The 20,246-nt window shown below is 42.6% G+C and overlaps 1 long non-coding RNA gene across 1 annotated transcript in view; it reads right to left on the bottom strand.

The window, feature by feature from the left end:
• Positions 1 to 8,188: 8,188 nt before the first annotated feature.
• The window catches only part of LOC109310019, a 26,005-nt gene continuing 13,947 nt past the window's right edge, over positions 8,189 to 20,246 (bottom strand). The window contains exons 2-3 of the long non-coding RNA XR_002101115.1: positions 20,084 to 20,087; positions 8,189 to 8,202 (exon numbers count right to left, since the gene is read on the bottom strand). This is a non-coding gene — a long non-coding RNA (uncharacterized LOC109310019). The remainder of the gene's footprint in view (positions 8,203 to 20,083; positions 20,088 to 20,246) is intronic.

Raw genomic sequence — 20,246 nt, 5'->3', positions numbered from 1 at the left:
TCATCCAAAGAGTTTTGCAATGTAATTACCTCATTTTTACTGACTTGGAGAACTGCTGCCTTTGGAAAAAAAATGTGCATAAAGTCTGCAAGATTAATTCCCTTCCCTACCCCCTTTTTATAAAACTTGGAACAATTGATAGCAATTAATCTCACTTGATATTTCTTTGGTTCTCGATTTGTTGATTTCAAGGCATTTGTTTTATGACTGATTGTTTTCAGTTTCTTGGATGGCTGTCAGAGATCTGTATTTCACTTCAGGTTGATCTGGCTTCCAGAAAGATGGATTGTTATTTTTCTTATTTCTACAGCTCTGTTTGGTGGCTGATTGAGGTGCCTCTTTGAAAACCATATACATGCAAAGCCAAAATGACCTCCAGATCAAGAGAAGACTAGTCTGGGGATGTTGCAATCAATTTACATAAACAAGGTGTGCAAAGGGATAAAATAGACTGTGTTTAAAGATGGCATGCACTCTGTCCATCCTTATATTCAACTTCTATGGGTCAAATTTTTCCCCAATGTAGCTCCAATGGCTGTACAGAAGCTGTGGTAGGAATGAATTTGGCCTGCAGACCAATTTCACCTGTGCTATAACTTAAGATGTGATTTTTCACTTCCTTAATGGCCACATTCTGTCACCTGCACTCATGAATCAGGAGTCCCTTTAGCAAAGTGCCAGCAGTAGCAGTAAAGCTCAATTCTGGCTCTAAGAGCATGTCTATAAATTTCCTATGTGAACCGCTGAGAAGCTTGGAATCGCTTCTGGAAAGAATATAGTAAAGCTAAAGGCAACTCCTGCAGCTGCCCTCAAACATACTAGAGACTGAGAGCTCAAGAGGGGCAGGGAGGTATGAACTCTGAGCATATCAACTGCCTTGTTTCCAGGTTTGTAGCATGAGGAGCAGGAGCAGATGGACAGGACTGGGCTTCTCAGTGGTGCTCTGAGGAGTGCTGCAGAGGTAGAGTGACTATACCCTCAATGAGTAAAACAGGGAGATTAGAATTTAATCTGGTAAGATTTGGAGAGGAGCAGAGACTTCCAATTAATCCTACTGAACATCTTTCATCCTCCAACATCTTTCACCCTCATCTTGCTTACCCTACTGGCTGTTTTTGACACAGCCAGACACACTCCTCTTCTCAAGACACCAGGACTCCATTATCTCTGTTCTCCTCCAGCTTTTCAGTCTCTGCTGGTTCTCCTGGTCCACATATCCGCTTTCAGCAGTGGCCCCCAAGGGCTTCATCCTTGACCCTTTCCCTTCTCCCTCTTCACTTTATCATTGAATAAACTCATCCCTTAGGCCAATGGATGGATGGATGGATGTGTGTGTGTGTCCCTTCCCATCATCTCCCTTCCCCCCTAAGAAAAACTAAAATCTCAACCTGTCTTTCTGTTAAATGAAATATGGAAAAAGAAAGGCCTATTATCTCTGAAAACCCTTCTCCCGGTGTGTGCAGAATATAAAGCTCCTCTAAAGAAGGTCTTTTCATTGCTCTCTGTTACATCCAAGATGAACAAGACAACAGTTTCATGGTTCTAGTTGCATTCCCATATTCTTATATGGTGGGCAATTACCACAAAGTAGGTGATACGCAGTAAAGCCCCACCCCCTGGTACTCCGTGGTAAATTGTTCATACATCCCTATCCTAAATCACAAAGGGTGAAGTGAAAAAAGACCCTTTAGTAGTTCAGTTCTCCTTTCAATTCAGTTTACCACCACTGTGGGCTCATTGCCAATAACCAGGTAATCCCTTATCTATCTTAAACTAACTCTTTTTGTGTTGAAGACAAGAAGGTGACAGGCAGGTGCCAAACACATCTTTAAAATCCAACTGGAACATAATTGCTGCTCCAGCTGATTGCTCTCTGTATTGCTTTTCTTTAATAAGATGCAAATAACTGCCTGAGACCTAGCGTGAAGGAAAACGGATTGGTAGAGCTGTAGAGCACCTTTCTCAAGACACAGAGCATGATCTGCCATCAGGAGGAAAGCATTCCATGAGTCCCTAGATGCTTCAATCCTGATGAGTCCCCACAATGGCTTGCTTGATACAAGGGGACAAATTCATGCCTGGTACACTGCCACTGACTTCACTAGAGCTGCACAAGGCATGAATCTGGCCTCAAAAGTGAGATTCTTACAAATATGTAGACCAAAGTCATGTTCAGTTCCAATAAGAGCAAAAATAGCTAGAGTTGGATAAACCAGCAACACATTGCAATTGCTCATAAACTGGCAGTGGCCCTATATTGGCAGTGCTTTCACTTATGGCCATCCTTTAAACTGAATGAAACATAAAAATTGCAATGCCAGGTCAGATCCAATGATCCAACTTACTCTTGCATTCTGCCTCCAGAAGTAGCTGTACTTCAAAAGCAAGGTAAAAAGAATAAACACCATAATGCACCTAGGTCAATTGTGCAATACTATACTCTGCACCAAGGCAATTGTGCAATGCTACTCTACAATTATATAAAATTGTGCAATGTTTTTCTGCAATTCCATAAAAAAATTCTTCTTGACACCAGCTGACGATCCATGCATGCCCTGAAGCCTGAGGATTGATAGCCCCTGTCATAGCATTTTTTTTCCTTTTTATCCAGATTAATTTAGCTGTAGACATATTACTCTAGTTCCTATAAATATTAAATTGTTGGATTCTTACTGTAGCCTACATTATTAGCTTCTAAAAATCAGTTCAGCATTGCCCTATAGGGTAACTCCTTCTATTATCCTTTTTAAATATGTAGCCTTTTAATTTCATCTTGTCTTGACTGTTTTGATTTCTATATGGCCCTCCCAGAAAAAAAGGCTCAGGTATTATGGAAAAAATTGCACAGGTTCCTTTCCCTTCATCATTCACTGCTTCACGAAGCTCTAACCCCTTTTCCTTGCCTTACCTGCCTTCATCTCCTGTTGAGGCAACTTCTACACACTTACTCAATTTTGTTTCTCTTCTGTCTCCATTCCATATATTATTGGACAAACCTAAAGCATCAAAAAATTGAACTGTTTATCATTGTCTTATTGATTCTGTTCTCAACCCCCAGAGTGCAATCCTTTTCTCACCCTCCCCTCTTCCCACACAGCTAACAATACAAATAGATCAGGGGAAAAATAAAATATGGAAATTATAACATTTAGCTTAATTTACCTGAAGTAGGCCTAAAGAAAGGTGACTCTAATGGTGGTAAAGTAATTCATCATTTTTCTCAGTAATGAATCATCAGTTGTAGAATTTTGTTTTATGGGAAAGTGACATTCAACTATCCAAAGTGGAGCTGGTAATTGCAGGCTGTTTTCTTTTGGTTTGGTTTGTTTTTTGCAAATCCTGATTTTGAAACTCTCCTAGCTGATCAAACGAAAAGACCATCAAAAATACAATTTGTCCAGTTTCTCGTGTACCAGTGGAACAAATACTTCAGATGCTCCATGGCTGTGATGCTGATGGAACATGGCAATCTTGGGACTTTGTATCACTTGGGGGGGAAAAAATCACTTACACAAAATTTTGTTTTGTTTTAAATGACTGGAATGTGGAAACATTTAGCTCATTCCTTTTATTTGTTTATTTTGCAAATCCATAGTGTCTTCAGACTAGGGCGCTTAAGCTATAGGAGAAAAAAAGTATGCTGGTGTCCATCTCAAAGCTAAATATTTTTTAAGGACCAAATGCCATTCCTGGCAACTCCACCATTCTGTTAGTTGATAAATTAGTGCTCTCATTCCCACTGTGCTGTTTGCCAAGCTGGTTATAGTGCAGCCAGTCACCATATAGCCTTGTCCAAACTGCACCCACCCTCTAGTGGGATGAAGAAAAAGTGCTTCTTTCTGCTGCTTCCACAACCCTTGTGGCATAGGACTGCCAAATTCCTCATATTCTAGGAATCATATACTTTGATGCTGGAAAAGCATTAATTTAGGATGTGTGGCCTAAGACCCTTCCCACCTCTCCCTACTCCTCACACAACCACAGGCACGTACAGATATACTGGTAAGGGGTGTGAGCTCTGAAAAATTTAAACAGAAATGAACCAAACATGATCCATTCCTCAAAATGATTCAGTCACCCAATTCAGACTCGCTGCTTGACAGATTCAAGTGAACAGTCCAGACTGGGAACAGAGTGAGCAAGAAAAGGAGGAAAATAATAAAGCCATCTTTCATAAATGACAAGATCCCACCAGAAAGTGCAGAAACCTTGTTCTGGCTTTCTCCCTTCTGCAGAAAATATAGCCTGTGTGCCCAGTAGGTGATGAAATCCCTAATGCTGCATGGCACGTGCGGAATTTGGAGGATTGCAAAACAGGATATTTCATGGAGGAAATACAGTCTCAACAAGCAAAAGGTTCAAGTACGGTACATCTCACAATGATGTAAGAGCTTGATTATGCATCTCATTTAAAGCCCAGCTTAGGGAGTTTAGTTCTGGTAGAACTAATGGGCAACACCTGCTGCGATGAAAACAATTTCCGTCCCTCAACTCCAACAGAAGTGTTTATCTTTTGAATTAGAAAATGTTGCTCTAATGTCTGAACAAGACTCCAGGGACAAGAACATATGCCCAGAATTGACGTTTCTACGCATTAGATTGCTTATGAAAAAGGAGAATTAGAAAAACCTGGTCTGGTCAAACAGATCCTCCAGTGGAGCCATTAAATCCAAATTAAAGCAAGGTCCGTTAAAGCATTTGTCTGTCTTTCTTTATTGCCAATAGTTCTTTCTGCTCTTATGCAGGGCAGAAATGGGAGCTACTGCAAGGCATGCTGAGTTAAATTCTGAATTCTAAATACTGCAAGGATGAAGTTATTTAGCCCTCCCTTGCGCAAAACAAGCACTGACTTCAGCGGAAGGTTTCCCCAAGTGAGGGCCCCTGGAGTCGATCCCCTTTGTTTCTGGTTACTAATTTTATTATTAAAGGTTAAATAGGACTGTTGAAAGGATAAATTATGTCCTTATGTAACCATAAAAAGGGAAGGGATCTGATACATTGGATAAAACAGTAAGGCAAAGTCAAGGCAATATAGGTTATGGGTTAAAGTACTTTTGCCATACATTGTGAAGCTTCACTTCATCCCATCTCAGGTGAAGCACCCACTGGAATCAATTGGAGTTCTGTCTGAATAAAACTTTAGTAAGGCCCTTCTTTCCCCCCTGGTTACTATATAGCTCTCTGATTTTAAACAACACTATTCAACACAAAAATTGCTGTGTACCTGCAGAAACAAATCAGATGTCTGCAGAAGACTGATAATCTAAGCTATTCTTTGCCTTTTACTGAAAAGGTAAAGAGGATGGGCCTGTTCCCCAAAACTGAACAAGTATTAAGAATTAGGGTATATAGCAGGAGGCTTGAAAAACTGCTTCACCAGGGCAGAAGGAGCCAAATTCGGCTCCCCTATTAGACCCATAGGTGGACTTCAGTGTGATTCCAGCCTGCTCAAGTCCCTGAAAAACAGTTAATGCAAAAGGTGAGTGGATCTTCATCTTCCTTGCTGCTTTTCTGTGGCTCCATCTTAAGAGAATGGTGTGTTATGAAAGTAGATACATTAGCGGATCTTCAGGCCTTAAACAAGATGGAATAGAATCATCCAATCCTACTTGGTTGCCTAATAATAGGTTGCACAGAATGTGGCTTGTGTTGTCCCAATGCACTCGAATGATGGTACAGACCTGCCCAACATGAGCACGTTACAGGAGTAACAAGAACAAACTACTGCATAACCTATTCTAGTTGTAAGATCTTTACAGTCATTATTCAAGCAATGGATGTACAATGATTGCAGTCAAATGTTTTGAGCAGTCACTTACACACACAGCCTTGAACAACAGCACATATCTATTGTTAAGAACGGGCATGTCAGAGAAGATACTTGAGTCTTTTGCCACACACTTCCTGAACAAAGCCATGGGATCATTTACCCTCCACCTGAGCAGCCACCAGTAACCTGTGCTGAAAACCTCACTAAAAGTCAACCAATGTATTAGCATGAAGTCTGATATGAGTTTTTAACCCACAGATATCTGTTCAGAAATGAAAATGCTTCCAATTCAGTATAACGGTGCTTTAGCTGATTTGGAGAGTATAGATTCATGTCCTGGGATAATCAGTTGTTGTTCTAATTAAATGACACTTTATGGCTAGGGACAGAAATTACACAAGCTGATATAAGCAATCAGAAACCGGTTCAAATCTGTGATGCAACAGAAGTTCAGTGCACATAAATTGCTTACAAAATGGCTGAAACTGGTTTAAGATAAACCTTGATGGATGTAATATCAGACTTAAGTGATCCAGGTTAAATTAGTTTATTGAACTTCTGTCCCAGAACCCCTCCAGATTCAAGTTAATTCACATTTCCCTAGCATCCCAGGATGCTTTGGACCTCCCCAGCAAACCGCCTGTCTCAGGATGGGCAGGCTAGCTGTGGCCCAAGATGCCTCCTCTACTGAGCAGGGAGGCATGCTCTAGTGCCCTTCTGGCCTGAGCCACTGCAGGCATGTGGGGCATTCCCAAAATCAAAAGTGAATGTCTGTCCATTTGCTTATCAGTTCAATCTACACAACATAGAGTAACCTGTGAAAATTGGATTGATTCACCCTCGGGCTTTTTGACTGTCTGTACTTAGTGAGACATACATTAGCTCCCTCCTAAATAGCAGTATCTATAACAAAGATCTGAAGTAAATTCCTTCAGTCTTCTGTCCTGCCTAACAAGTCAGATACTATTAGTATCCAAAAGATCATCAACTGTACAATAGTTAATGATGCCCAAAGATTTTTGACACAGCTAACACATTAACACATTAGACACATTAGACAGATGTATTGTTTGATCCAATTTCTGTTGAAGCCAATGGAAAGACTCCAACTGACTTCAATGCAGTTGGACGGGACCACGGGGATTATGCCACACTTACTGTCAGTTGTCTCAGATCTTGGCTAATCAAAGCATCTCTCTCTCTCTTACAAAGTCAGTGCATAGACTTTCTCATTTCTTTTAAAAATCCTTTCTAAAAATCACTTTTTCCCCATATATATATATATATAACTAAAAAAGGATGTTGCCATGGTTAATGGGCCACAAATCTGATGCAATTTTTTTTTCCTAAAATTCACTACTTTTTAAGTGCACAACTTTGAGCAAGTGCTGCAATGCTGTTACAGCAAAGAAATAAGCCAGTTCCCAGTCACCCTGTACTCATAAGCAACTTTATGATATAAGCCAGAGATCAGCTCTAATCACATACGGTAACAGGTTCAGTACATCTAACCAGAGTACACCTCATTTCATCTCTAGTTGCAAGAACTGGTTCTGGATGGCTCTGCTTGGGGAAGGCAGAACACAAGCACATCACATGAAATCTGAGTCAATTGACAAATCTAGTTTAAAATGAAAGAAGGGTAACAAAATACTACATGGATACAACATGAACAAGGGCCTGAACGTCCAATTTAAAACAAAGATGGAAAGCAAAAAGAAAATGAGAAGCAGAGAGAGAGATAGGGAACATGAACATGTGTTATTTATGCAACTGATGCCTGCTATAGATTGAGTATGCTAAAGACTGAATGGACACCATAAGGACACATATTTGAAAAATCCCCCCACACAGAAACTGGATTAGAAGGTAGCCCAAGCTAGATTTCACTCAGATATGGGAGAGGGTACGGCCAGGCTTACAGAAAACAACAGAGCCTTCAAAAGTTCCCTGTTTGCTTGGTAACATGTTAACCTGGGGCCAAGCACAGGAAGAGAAAAATTGGGCCCACAGCTTTGAGTAAGGCCTACTATTGGGAAAAGTTGTGATTGCACATTTTATTGTGCACTCATGCCTCTGCTGCAATAGTCACTTCTGCACATCAGGGACACATATCAGTGCTCCCCCCAATACAGCAGAGTGAGGAAAGATCAGTGCTGTGCAGAGATGGAAAGGGGTTGAGGGCCCTGTACAGAGATCTCTGCTCATGGAGAGCAGTTCTCTGCTCTTCCAGGTTAGCTCCTTTCCCAGTCCCTCTGCTGAAGGCTCTGCGCACTCGGGCCTGGTGCAGATGGAGCCGCAGGCAGACTGGCTTTCAGTATCCTGTGGCTGTGCTGCTCTCCTTTACCAGCTGCACTGCAGAGCAATCCCCTTTGCAGCTGAGCTCTGGCTGGCCACCTCTCTCCCCACTTCCTATCCAGAGAGAGTCTCTGCTGAAAGAAAGTGCCATTGTATTCATTGCTGGGCTGTGGCTTGTCCTCTCCTTCTGCATTGGCTGGATTTTAGGGGAGTGTCCAGTGGAAAGCAATGAGCTTCTCTCTGAAGCTCCCTCTTGGACAGATGCTTGTTATATTGTATCTGCTTCTGACAGACAACCCAGGTTTCTGCCCTCTTTCCACCTTGGCAGCACTTGAGTAACTTGCCCTGCCAACACCGTCTATTTGAATTTGAGCCTAGAGGACGGACTCTGGGATCCTGCTCGAGGCAAGTCCTGGTCCTGTGTGTCAGCCAGACCTCTCATCTAACAGCTGGAGAGTTATGCACATGGCTGGGAAAAAGAGAGCAGGGCCACAGAGCGGGTGATTACCTTCAGTGACTAGTCCTACACAGAAGAGGATCAGAGTCTGGTCATACCAATCCCAGCACTGACCAGTAGAAAGATGCAAACTTCTGCTACCAGGCATAATACACTAACACTGAAAATGTACAGTGATGGATATCCCCCTAGGAAAGGACAATCTCCTTCAGTAAAGGAAAAATGGTTTTTGTATCCAGATAAGAATAATCAATGTGGTTTTAAGTTACAGTTTGCCAAAGTCTCTGATTTATACCTTAGGAGGGGGAATAAACAGCCACTGGATGTATAGGAAGAGAATATGCTTCTAAGAAAGGACTGAGCCCAGGAAATCAGTGTGTGGCCTGAGCATCTCTGTTTTTTTAGGGGGGAATTCTCATCTAGACCATGGACCCCACCTATGAGGCTACAGTAACTCCCAGAGTACTAATGACCTGGTTGTCAGGCAGCAATACCCAGAGCATCAACAGAGGAGCCCTTATAAATTTATAGCCTGCAATATTCAATGAATTTGCACCTGCCACACCCCAAACCCATAGATCAGATTATAGATGAAATTACTAACATGGAAGCAGCAACTGGGGTTTCCTTAAGAGGCTTCAGCCTTTAATTCCTGGTCTGAAGGTGACTCTTTATAGCAGATGCAGTACTTCAAGGACTGATTGTTACTAAAGTGTGTAAAAATTGGAGGTGGCCCAAATGCAAACTACCTGCACACATCCCATGGCACCCTGTAGTTGGTTTCTCAAAGTCTCTCACAAGATCAGAGGTCAAGAGTTGCAAAACAGCTCAGTCAGTAAAAAATCTTGAAGTTGATTTGACAAAAGATAGAAACAAAGGGGAAAAAATAGAGTAGCTGCTGTTATGGTACATGAGAATATTATCTAGGAGTACTGAGTACTGCACCATTTGATTGTGTGTAACTTCAGGTTGTGTTTACACCCATTAGTGTTCTTGAAAATTAACTCTCATATCACTCCCCGAGCACGCGTATAAATGACCCGAGAGCTGCTCTAATTAAAGTGCCTGGCATGTATCATGTAAAAATGGTGGCGGGGTGCTTTAACTAAAGTTCGTTGAACAAGCTTTAGTTAAAGCACTCTCACCGCTACTTTTCAGTGTGGGGACACCAACACACAAGACCATGGAGTCTGCCGGTGTGTGGTAATTACCACGCTCCAGTAGACTTGATTGAGTCTGCTCTGATACACTGTGATTACAGTATGTCAGAGCAGCCTCACTGCACGTGTATAGGTGCCCTATGACAACAGGTTAGGAGAACTTGAATTATTGAGTCTATTTAGCATTCTCACTGTGAAGGTACTTAATCACTGGAATAGATTGCCTAGAGAGGTTGTGGAATCTGCCACTGGAAGTTTTTAAGTGCAGGTTACACAAATATTTGTCTGGGATGATTTAGACAAGGATGACCCTGCCATTAGCAGACAGACTAGATGAACTCCTGAGGTCCCTTCCTGTCCTATTTCACTGTGATTCTGTGACAGTGACCAACTCATCCTTGCTCATACAAAAACCAAAGGCTTATCACTTTGCAGTGCACTGAGAACTGATGCACAGATTCATTGAAAGAAAAAAAAAACAAGCACTGATGTGACCAGATAACAATCCCTGAGAGATACACAAGAGGATTTGGAAGTACTCCAACATCTTCCTGTAGCCCAAAGACCAGATGTAATGAAGTAGTTGCCAGTATTTTTTAAGGATCTCAACATACTGCGGTCTTCCACGGTCTGCTTACAACAGATAAGGTAGGCGTTGGTGGGTATGAGCTCTGTACTTACCAATAATCCAGATCCACTACAAGCAATGTTCCCACAACTGAACCCAGGGCTTGTGCCAGCAAATCGACACAGCATGGCAAACCGCTTGTAATCCTGGGGGCTGTAACATCAATAGAGTTTGTTACTTATTTGCAAATTAATTGGGATAAAAGTTGAAACCATTGGTGTAAATAGCACCTCCACCAGTAGGTGGTGCCGTATCTTTATCTTGGGGGTAAGCTGTTTTATTTTTTTAACATGTGTCTTATCAATGGGGGTAGGAGAAAGCTAAGTCCTGCCTGTGCGTATTGGCATTGTTACTTCAGCTGTCCCAATAAGTTATTTGATTTCTACAAGAGTGTATTATTATTGTTTTTTTCTTTCAGCGCTCTGATCCTACAGCCACCAGGGTTCAGGTTGACTCCCAGTGCAATTCACATCAGTTTTAAGTCTACCTTAAGCAGCACCTTGTTGCAACACCCCTCCAATGAGGTGGAGCATTAGAAGGGGCCTCAAGAGTCATCAAGTCTAATACCCAAATATTCTGGCCCCTGAGGATAGTCAGTGTGCAAAGTGCTTCCCACTCCCAAGCAAGCTCCCAAAGACTGCAAGAGGACTGCCAAAAGGCTATTACATTGCCTGACCCCACACAGATTCTCCCTTATTCAGGTGGCTGTTTTGGGTTCCTGATGGTTTTCACCACTGGAGCAAGATCTGACTCACTGTTCCTAGACGTGCAGGCATGGAGCAGCTTATTTACATGCAGCCTCCTGTGTATCAGAGGAGGCTGGGAAGTTCAGCTGAATTAAATCCTCATACTGGGAATGTTACTTTCAGTCTCCCTGGTCAGCCTGGGCAAACATTTCCTGGGATTCACCCACAGCAATGTTCAAAACTGCTGGTGAGAAAGCCCATAAAGCCCAGGGTGGAATCACAGAATTATCTCCCTAAATGTGAACTAGCCAGACACTGATACTCCAGAAGGTAAAGGAAAGATCTGGGGAAGGGAAGGCCTGGAAGACAGTAGAGGCCTGTGGACATGCTGCTTATGATCTCATTCCACACATTCCACCGCCAGTCAGCTCTGTCTAAAGTACTTACCCACAGTCCAATTTATTCCTGTGGATTATCAGGAAATATGAACCCTAAAATGAAACATGCTGAAAGCTGAGTACACAATTTAAAGCTAATATCTTTCATGCCAATTACTCTGTCTCTCCTATTTACTCATTCTGCCAGTTAGTATCATCTGACTATAAGCAACTTAACAAACAATACCCCCATGCCTTTCTCAACCTCTATCAGTGTCTGCCTCCATTTCCTGAGGCTCTCTAAAAATATTTTTTAAACCCCACATGTATCCTTTTGAAATGCTCTCTCCATTACATGAAAAAGAGGGCAATGTGCACCAATCAACACACAGCATATGGCATCTTGGAATCTGTTACTGAGTATGGGACCCTGGGCAATTTGAGCTGTCAAATAAAAGGACACAGTCCCAAGCATGTGCATATATTTTTAGGTCAAATACTGGTAACAGGACTAATTCTTCAGGCCATAGACAGAAAAATTTTCCACTGACTTCAGAGTTTGGTCCTAGATGGGACATGGGATTCTGGCTGCCTAGAATTAGTTCTGTTTGGCAGATTATTGTTCAAATTTGCCTTTGGTCCTTGCTATACCTCTGTTTCCCTCCGTATACAATAGAACACTTCCTGATCCATCCCACAGAAAAGAGGGTGGATCACACCATTTGCAATGGTAAAGCACTCCAAAAAGGAAAAAGCTCTACTTTTTGAAAGTGTTCAATCCTCTTCCTGTACCAATCTTCAGAAGGTGAACTTGCCTCAGGGAGGTGTCCAAAGCAAAAAGAGGAAGTTCATGCTTCAGGACATGGAGCCGTACAGGAGCTGGGGTTGGTGGCGCAAGGCAATCTTTGCTCCTGCTGGACTCCACGGACAGCATGATCTGATGGAACTGCAGCATGGTGGTTTTATGGGCTTCATGCTTGCTCCTTCCCTGAGTCCCTTTCCATCCAATGGTGCCAAAGTGTTTGAAGCCCACAACTGCTCTGTGAATTAGCGAGGTTTACCTGTATGTATTTTACAGATGGAGAAGCTGAGGCATGGAGCTGTGAAGGGCAGGGGAAAGCAGTCCTCAGGTTTGGCTAAACCAGTTGGATTTGATCCCTGTTCCATCTCATTAACCAGACCCAAGCAACTTTAGTCCTTTTTGGATTTTTACTCCCTACTGCAATAAAATTCACCCCATGTGGAAGACTGGCCTAAGCCCTTCCATGCAACTTTAGCTCTGCACAGCAAGAAGCCTGTGGCAGAGTTCAATGGAAAAAAGCCTCAGTGCACCATGGAGGGTTTTGGGATCCCTTGTGCTGGCTCTGCAAAGGCAGGCTGGGGTGTGACTACACAGATTCAGTGGCCCAAAGCCTCTATGTAGGGGGCATGTAGGGACACAGCCGATAAACAGAAGAGCAGCTGCAGAGGGGCTTGTATTGCAGCCCCAAGGCCTATTCATGGCTGGAGAGGGAGGAATTGAATTCTGTTTCAAGCCCCTGCATAAACCTGATTAGCCTGGGGGCAGAAGGGGAGCAAAATCCATCTGTGGGGAGTTTTCTCAGTTGTAACAACATCTGAATATTCCCTCTTCCCACTCGGGAGGGCGTGGACTTATAGCAATTGAAATGCAAAAAGAAAAACTCTGAAAACATCATGTTCTACAAGTGATAAACAACCATGTATGGTCCCATGTTGACGAACCCAGCTGTAATCTAATCTCTGCTTTCTGCTGACTAGCCAAGCTTTGGTGGTTTAGTATGTCAGCGGAACCCCTCAATAGAATTATAGCCTTTTATTCAGCCCTGAACCATGTATTATTATGAACCAGTTCAAATAGTCCGTCAGTCCTGCCATAACATTAGACAAAACCTTTAGCAATTACCTATCTCTTCAAAGAATGTGTTTTCATTGGCATTAAATCCCACTGAAATCAGGCATGTGTCTTGATACACTTTGCACAAAGTACTCTAAGCAAGTACATGGCAATGCATAAACAATGTTAACTGGCACCCACCACCACTTTACTCATGTCAGAATGAAAGGTTACCACAGCACACAAAACCCCATCAAGAGCAGATGTCACATAATAAAATGGCATCCAAATGGAGTGTGGAATAAATAGAGATATGGAGACAGTAGAATATTTCACAGGAGAGGAACTTGTTATTGTAACACTGGCCCCAATAAATAAATGGGACTTGCTTATCAATATATATAACACATAGCTACTGTTGTATATCAATATAGCACTTAGCAGTTTATTTGAGCCCCAGCCCTAAAACTTGATCAGTACAAGCAAACGTCCTGAACACGAGCAGAGTCCCTATAAAGTCAAAGGATCCAACTGCAGGATCAGGACCTCAACCTGTTCTTTAGAGACACCTGTTCTACTATTGGTAAATGCCAATTAAAGAAATTCTATGTGAGGCCTCAACTCTATATTTTTTTTCACTTCATTGTGCTTTGCTTTTGCAACACATTTCCTACAATTCCTGGCAAGACTGATAGGATTAGGGGAACAGTCTTAATCTTAGATTAACTGCCATGGTTTAACAAATAATGATGCACCAACCCGCTTCTTGCTAATTGTTGGTTTCGGTTAACAATAATCAATATCCAACAATCACGCTGCAAAGCCATAAACAGTGGGGTTGGGAATAGGCCTACACACATTATCTCTGAACAGACAGAATCCCAGAGTATGCTGTGTGACAGAGCTCCGGCCTCAAGACACTAGCAGGTAAGGCAAGGTTGTAAGACTGATGCCAGTGGGGTACTGTGACAAAAGCATGAGTCGTCAGTGTGGAGAGACAGGTCTGGTCTAACCTGCATGTCAAATTCCCAGATGCACTGAGAAGAGTGGAATTTACCCCAATACAGAGGGTGATTACAAGGTTTCTGTGCCACTGAAGTCCACCTTAAGTTGCTGAAATTGGAACAAAGTAGCACTCATTTGTCTTAAGTATTTATGCCCTCTGCACTGGTTTGGATTTAATGTAGTATATGTTAATGAAAACTGACCTTTCATTTCAGCATCCTTCTAAATGTCACTGAATTGGTCAGGATTAGTTGAGGAAATTAACAAAAGCTTAGGACAGACAGATAACTATTCGTTCACCCTCTGGCTGGTGCCTTTTGCAAGGCCACTGCAAAGGAGAAGAATTTTTCATTTTAATTCTAAGGTCAATTAACCAATGCACTAGGATTTTTAGATGCACTTCAGCTGCTGGTCTGAATGACTCTAAGGGAGTCCATATCTATATCTCACCATTATAGTGGTATAATTCCCATTATGGAATAAGAGTGCTCTCACAGGTGAGCTATTCTGCTATAACTATATGGTACGGTAACTTTTCCTGTATAGGTGGGTCCTATGTAATAAAAATGTTAGACTGTTGATAGTCCCAGCTTGGTAGGCAACAGCCTTTGCTCTAGTCTAGACAGAAGCTGGCACTGAGATGAGTCAGCAGGGATGCTGGGAAAAGGGAAGGATAGGAATGATGCAGGGAAATTAGGAGTTGAAGTGGAAAAATAAATGTGGGGAAAGTAATTCTGCCTCAGTTTCAGCTCCTCTCTCCTGTCTTTTAGTGGTTGCTACCTGGCTTTCTCTTTCCTTGGCAGTTCACCATAGGCCATGGAGTGCAAACAGGAGTAACAGGATGAAGTAAAGAACAGAAAAAGTTAGTCTAGAAAATCTTCCTGACAGTGGAAACAGGATCCAATGAAAGCTACACAGTCCCCAGGACTGGACTGACCTCTAATTAGACTGAAGAAAGCCTAAAAAAAGCCAGTGTGCAGGGAACAATTTGGGCGTGGCCAGAGAAAGCCTAGATGAGACATAACAGTGACATAACAGCAGTTCTTTTAATCTTTTACCTCTCTGTTTTAATAACACTGCCTGGGTTTTTACTCAAAAGACCACCAATGGCATTATTACCTTATTTAAATGGTTTGCACTGGGTGTCAGTATTAGTGTTGTACTGAGGTAAACGAGCTGGTTCAGGTCTCTCTCTTGTTTCAGTCTCTCAGCAGAGTCATGAAGGCAACACCAAGCTAGGATGTTGTGTCTGGAACATCCACAATCAGGACTAGTACCCTGATCTAAGCACAAGCACCATGTGAGGCATTTGTAGGCAGTGGGACAGCCACCATGACTTGAAGTCAAGCACAAGATTGCTGCCAAGAAATGTAGTTTTTCACCAACTGAAGAATAAACTGATCAGGAACTAAGGGGGCTAGCAAAGGGCTAGGATTTCGTTGTATCCCACACAAGCTCTGTTTGCTCCTTTGAATGGAACTGGAACTGACTTCAGCTCCCGGCTAAAGCATGCTGTGCCCCAGCATTGTAATGCAGTCTGCTTATCTGGTTCCACAAAGCCAAACTTACTTTCCATTTTCTATTGATGCTGCTGCACTGGCTCTTTTCTGGTTTGGAGTTTGATGTGGAGAGATGGGAGTTACAGATGCTCAGCACCTCCCTGTATCAGGCTGTTACTAATCAGGATCGCACTGGCAGGATCCAAGAAGGAGAAAACTATTTGTTGTCTGATAGTTTTTGGGCCACAGGTAGAAAAATGCCATGGCTTGTGGGAGTGCCAGAGGAAGCCATTTATAACCCAAGTGGCCTGTGATGGCATTGAAATGCCTCACTTGGTCTTTTCCTTAAGGAGATTTTTGCTTCTATGTCCATGTCTTGGCCTGGGAGGTTCACTCTTCCTGAGCATCTGGATATAGCTAGTGATCTGGACAGTGACAAGCAGATCAGAGGTTGCCCAAGTCAATCCTTGTAACAGGAGTCTCCTGGGTGTATTATTTATAGTTGTTTAAGAATCTGGATAAAGTTTACAAAGCTCTTCCCCATACCCTCCTCAGAAATGAAGACAAGCTCCTCAAAATACGACCTGTTGTGTCATGGCAAAGGAGGAAGGAACTCAATTTTGCCATTCCTCTTATTTAATGACTTAGCATATGATAGTTTGATATGTCTTAATAAGGACAGCCACGTTACGAAGACCCTGTTTTGACATTATGACCAGGAGAGTTCCCAGTTTCGTTTTGCTAGCGCAGTAGTTCCTAAAATCATGCCTGTTTATCATTATCTGTCCCCGTATTAGTTGTATTCACATCACATTTTTGTTTATATCCACAAGTAATAAAAACCATGCCTATCTTAACTCTGACTTTAAGATTAAAGTAAATACATAATTCTGGCAAATTGCTTGGAATTATGGTTTAACGGCATCTGGTTCAGATATTCTGTAGTCAATTTTTGGCTCTAATATTGCCACATTTTTTTTTGTTATTTGAACCAAAATGTTCTCAGAAACATGTGTTTTCTGTCCAATTTGCATGTAATCATTTTTATGCACTTACAAGGACTCTGAAACTTCCAACTACCTGAGCAGAAGGAATTGTTCCCGAATACCTATTATACAGCTGATTAGCAAATGAATAAACACTGCCTGCCTAAAAGCAAGCATGGCTGTTTTGCTTTTTGGTCTCAAAGAGTTGTATTTCTCAAAATACCTCTCCAGGTACAATGTGTGCATTCCACTCTGTTTTGCTTGCAAATTATATATGTCTCTTTTATGTCAAGTCCAATATAGCTACACCCGTTTTTCTTATTCCACATAAAAAGTAACCCATTACTTGAGTAAATACCTGTTTTAAAAATATCACAGAGCGGTTTCCTGCTGCTCTAAAATGTTCAGCAGGATTTCTGACCCTTATAAATCTTTCAAACAGTTCATATTTAATCAACAAAGTAGGCCTTTCTACAAACCTAGAATGTAACTACTCATTGAAACCATATTTCAAATATTTGACCTTTACATAAAAGAACCAGAAAAAGAGACATCTGAGTAATTTTAAATATCATTAGCTCTGCCTTTTCTTGCATTTCATTAATTTTACTTTTTAGAGCTTATAGTTCATTGATCATAAAAACTATGAATATTAAAGAGTCAAAAATATTAAATCAAAGGTAAATGGGGACATGCAACTTTAAAAAAAAATCCTTAAAGCCAGCCTTGAATTTACGGAGACAAAAAGGCTCCCTGATGTCAAACCCTATTTCATTCACACTTTCCGGAGACTGTCTTGTAGAAATGAAATCCAGGCACTCCCAGGGGAAGGTCCGACACTTTGATTGGCAGTGCTCCAGAGGCCAACTTCAGCCGCTGCTTCAGCTCATGCTCTCATTGACAATTTCTCCCAGCAGTGCTGAGACTCTTCCTTTGCAGCTCTATGATGGCTTCACAGAGACTTGCCATTTGTAGTCAGCATCTTGATTTAAGATCCAAGGTGAGGAACGAGTGCAGGAGCAGGGGAGGCAGTAAATTCCACTATCTCACTTATTATGGAGGTGTCTGACTGAATCATGATGCATAGCTCAGGCTATCAGCTATAGGTTACTTCACTGTACACTGACATTCACTGAAATCCCCAAATCCACACCCCAGCACATCCAGCCCTTAAGTCTGACTGTATCTGATTTAAGATGTGAGTACCTTGAAGTAGAAACCTTGTCTTCTCCAGCTTTGTCCATCACTGAGCACACCAGTAATAATCATGTGAGCTCCAGACCCACTAAAAAAACCAAAATACACAAAATTCTTCCCATTTGTTTTAAGTATTTGCAGATGCTCACTTCGCTGTTTACTCATTTCTTTGTTTTCATTTAAAGCATGAAACATTCTTGCAAGACAAAACTGTGTAAATCAGAGTGTGTTTCCTAAAAAAGTCATCTGAAACTGTTAAAACTGATTGTGATTCAATCCTTTCTAAAGATTTACTCTTTAAGCCAAAAAAGCTGATAATCTTCAAGTTAAATAAAATGCCTGCCAGCTGTAATTATATTAGACCCCCCCCTTCTGAAATCAGATCCCAGCACAGCATCCTCTGCCCACACAAATCAGCAGTACTCCAGTGATTATTCAGTCATGCCAAGTCTTCTGGAAACTATCCTTTACTACCATGTTCAGATTGGTAATTATTCTATAAAATGACCTGGCACTCCAATTGGCAGGTAGCTGTAGCAGTGAGGGTCAGCTACCACACTACCCAAAATACTTCAAGTTTGCTAAAGCATGACTTGTATTTCAGAAAGTGCTTTTTCCTCGTAATATTATTTTTTAATACAACAAAATGTTATATTCTTTATGAAAGACTGTCCACAGCCGCAATAATCTACCACTTCTAAGAAAAGACATGAAAGTTACAATGAGAGATGTCTAGAAAGAAAATCCACAGCAGAATCTATTGGTGGGAGCGCATGGGGAAATGGTCCACATTTTGCTGAATGCAACAGCCAACAGTTTTGTGCACCAAAGAGAGTCAGTGAAGCAACAAGATGTGATGCTATTTTATATTTGTTTTTGGTAAACAGAGAAGACATAAAATACTATACCACAGAAAATAGCCTTGGATCAAATCATCATGAACTGATTGGGTTTAAATAAGTCTATGGTTCTCAATGTCAAATGGGCAAACTCTGAGAAATGACAGGAACTAATTAATCAAGTCATATGGGTTGAAGAGCTTTTGAACCTGAATGTAAAGGGGGCTTGGGGTTTCCCTGAGGTACAAAAGCAACCTGGAATTTTTACCTTGAGCATAAAGAAAAAAATGTGTAGGAAAGCATCCCAAACCAATGAGCTGAATTAACATCTCACAAAGGAGAGCAGGAATAAGATGGCAGCCTACAAGGAAGGGGAAATAGGACTGAAAGTTACATCCTACCAGTTATTAGGTGTAGAGATGAAGTGAGATTTACCAAAAGTTGAGCTGAGTTAGAAAGGATATTAAAACAAATAACAAAAGGCTTCTGTTATACAAAAAGAGAACAAGAAAAGGAGTGGAAGCCATTATGCATCCAGGAGGGGATAGAGCTACAAGGTAAAAAAAAAAAAAAAATAGGCAATAGGAGTCAGTGACCCAAGAGGTACTTTCTGAGGCAGTGGTTCTCAACTATTTTAGATTCAAGGCACCCCTGGACAGACCTGAGACACTTCTTGGAAAACGTCAGCTCTTAGTTTTCACTCTTTTCTTTTTGACGACAGAAGAATAATACAGCAATTCTTCTGTTACAAAGACCTCCGATCACAACAGGCCAGAATGTTTTTAATCCTACAAGCCCCTGGGTGAAATCCCTGGGTTTCTCGTGTCCACCACGTTTGCCACAGCACCCTGCGTGAGAACCACCGCTCTGCGGTCTTGCCCCCCGCCCGAGCCGCTCTGAGTGAGCAGTTTCTCACCGGCCGGGGGGCCGCGCTGCCGCTTTCAGCCGGTTGGGCTGCGATGTGGCTGGACGGTTCCGTGCCGGGGAGCAGAAAAAAAGAGATGCTTGATGTCACTGGCACCACCCCGCTACCTCTCCAGCAGCCTAGCCTGGCCCTTCATTTGTGCCTTTGCTTGCTTCCCCTCTGTTTATACGTCTCCTACCCCTTCTCCTCTCCCCGGCCCTGTCTCTGGCCTGCCCCCCCCACCGCTGTCACCTGCACCGGGGGCTCTCGCTCCCGGGGGAGAAGGAACACGGGCTTTAGAGAGCGCTTCCCGACTTTGCCCGGGCGCAGGGGCCACTTCACGGCGCGCTCGGCGCAGCCCCGAGCCGGGACCAGCCCCAGGCAGAGGCAGCCGGAGCCATGGTGCTGCCGCGCGGGGTCACGTCTCTCAGGGGAGCGGGCGGCTGGGGCTGGGCGGATGCCTCCCGGCTGATGAAACCTCTGCGGTGCGTTGCGGAGCCGCCGCGGGGGATGCTCCGGCCCGCGACATCCTCGCGGGGGTGCCGCGTGCCCGGGGCGGGGGGGCAGCGTGCCCGGCGCCCCGGC

This window comes from Crocodylus porosus, unplaced genomic scaffold (genome assembly GCF_001723895.1).
Source record: "Crocodylus porosus isolate Cpor-Errol unplaced genomic scaffold, CroPor_comp1, whole genome shotgun sequence".
NCBI classification, from domain to species: Eukaryota; Metazoa; Chordata; order Crocodylia; family Crocodylidae; genus Crocodylus; species Crocodylus porosus.
Note: the sequence above shows the minus strand (reverse complement) of the source record. Positions and strands in the feature narration are given on the sequence as shown.